The 2,558-nt window shown below is 28.3% G+C and overlaps 1 protein-coding gene across 1 annotated transcript in view; it reads right to left on the minus strand.

Moving 5' to 3' along the window:
* The window catches only part of LOC108690592 (homeotic protein deformed-like), a gene marked incomplete at its 5' end in the record, with an annotated part of 18,922 nt that overhangs the window by 6,642 nt on the left and 9,722 nt on the right, over positions 1-2,558 (minus strand). The window lies entirely within an intron of this gene.

Below are 2,558 nucleotides of genomic sequence, written 5' to 3' on the forward strand. Positions count from 1 at the left end.
TAATTTAAAAGATATATAAAAATATAAAAATATAAAAATATAAAAATAGACAATTAATATGCGTAAATATTTTACTGCTTGAAATTTTTAAGTGTTAAATAACATATAAGATAAATAGAAGAGAAGAGGAAGTCGAAGGAAAAGAGATATTTTTACAATGTGAGGAAGCAATTTGACTTTTAATTTTACTTCGTATTTCACTCAAGTAGCGATGCAGTAGGTTATTCAAAACAAGGGGTGCAGAAGGCAGAAAAAAATCTGTGTCGGATGACTTTGCTCTTTCGTAAGCGAAGCAGAGTGACTAAGTGTGAATTCAATTAAGGGTTTGTTTTAAGCGTCTATCAGGCTCTGTTTACGGACTCGTTCGTTATCCGGATAACAAGATAAAATTGACAATTTAAGGGGAATCGATCCAGGTAACAAGAACCTCCCAATTTAAACTCAGTTGATTATTTGTTCAGAAAGAATTCATTTACATCATTTGCATTGTTCCTTAAAGTTAAAATAAAGTCTATTTGATTTCTAGTAGATAATATTATCTAAATATTTTTAAAGAAAAAGATGAAATTAAAAAGATGAAATTAAAGATTACGATTATGATTACTATAATAATTTAGGAATTAATTTGAGATAAAATAAAATTATTTTCTTTTGGTTGTCTTTCTTTAGCAATCATCGTAGACACAGAAAATGGAAAACAAAAATGGTAGGGTGTTTGGGTGTTGATCCTCCCTTTGCTTCAATGCCGTCCAATCCTACATATGAGTAACACAAGCTATTCCTGCATGCCGAACGAAATAGTTTGGGGCGGATCTTGGAACCATTCTTAATTGTATCGAGGGGCGCGAAATTCTTATCGAGAAACGGCTCGTGAGAATTATACCATATCGGCCATTTCCGAAATTCGTCGTGGTAAAATGCACTATTAATTTCTATAAAAACTTACTTCTTTCTACTAAATTTCGTTCTTCTCTTATTTTCAAATATTTCTATAATTTAAGTCAATACATTATAAATATTAGATTGCGTTTTTAATTTTTACGGTTTTTTAACAATAATTTAATTATAAAAAATAGAAACTTATAAAAAATATATATATAAATATATAAAATTAATCAATATGTTATATTCTGTTAAAAGTGAATAAGATATTTATTTAATAAGATATTGTATAAGAGTATTGTATAAGATTGGAAGATATTAGAAATACTTCATAATTGTCCTTTTCTTTTCCTCCTTCCCTTCTTTCTGCTTTTCTCTTTCTATTAAATTTTTATGCCAAATAATATATACTTATAGGTTAATTGAGGTATTTTTTTTAACAACTTCATTTCGGCTCAGCGTGAATAATTGTAACGCGTGACTGTATTGTTGAAGCATTGTACTTCAAACAGGCTGCCACAAAAGATCAGGACGAGTGAGATGAAAAAAGAGCAGCTGTGAATAGAACCTCGAAATGGCGATTCTCTGCGCGTCACAAAATACGCGGCGTTTCTTTTTATCCAACAACTTTGTAAGTCGATTTCAGTGACCCTGAATCATTTATTAACAAGCATGATTGACGAAGGAATTTAATTTCACAGGAAGATAAATATTAATTTAGATAGTCTAATCAAACTTTCATTATTTTTAAAGAGAAATTATTTCTAAAGAGAAATTATTAACTAATTTCTACAAGTAGATATACATATATTTACATCGCACAAAGAAGTCAATACTTTATATTATTTTAAACACATATTGTTATTGTAATATTACTATCAATTTTTTTTTTATATTATTCCAATAAAAATACCAGTAAATGTTATTCTCTTTCTCTTTTCCTGTCTACGAAACACAGAACACGTCTATAGGATTATGGGATTAATTACATGAAGGGGGTTAATACCCAATTCGGCTAGTGTTGAAGAGGGATGCTTATAGCGGACTAAGGCAATAATATCAGCGGTCACTTATCAGTTGCCACACAGCTTCGAGGAATTTGTTATATACAATAAAACATCATTGGATTATATAATTATTTTTAAAAGTTTATTATTTCTGTGCCTAATTCTGGAAAATATGAAATGAGGTAGAAAATAGCAAAGCATAAATGTTATATAAATAAATGTATTTTATTTATTTGACAATAAAAATTATTTAATATTTTTGTGATATATAATCGATTTCCATGCACAAATTTTTTGATCACCATCGCAATTCATAGTTCGCTGTCAACCAGGATGGGAAGCTCATTGCTATTCCGTGAGTAGATCGTGCGGAGCATTATGGGTAGTCGCAGTTGGGGCTCTACTAAATTGAAAACAAGATCCATCACGTTTTCACGAGAGCAAAAAGAATTTTAATGAATTATAAGTAGAAAATGAAAGAGAAATAGGAAAATTAATATTCAATTTTTTCGGAATTAAATTACTAAACGTTGTCACTATTTTGTAAATAGTCAAAATAAAACATTTTAATATTTTCCTAAATCTAAGTACAAGTTTAATATTAAAAATATAATATCAACATTTATAAACAAATTTAAATTATATAAATTTAGATTAAATATATATATA

The sequence above is a fragment of the Atta colombica genome, unplaced genomic scaffold (genome assembly GCF_001594045.1).
Source record: "Atta colombica isolate Treedump-2 unplaced genomic scaffold, Acol1.0 scaffold331, whole genome shotgun sequence".
Taxonomy (NCBI): domain Eukaryota; kingdom Metazoa; phylum Arthropoda; class Insecta; order Hymenoptera; family Formicidae; genus Atta; species Atta colombica.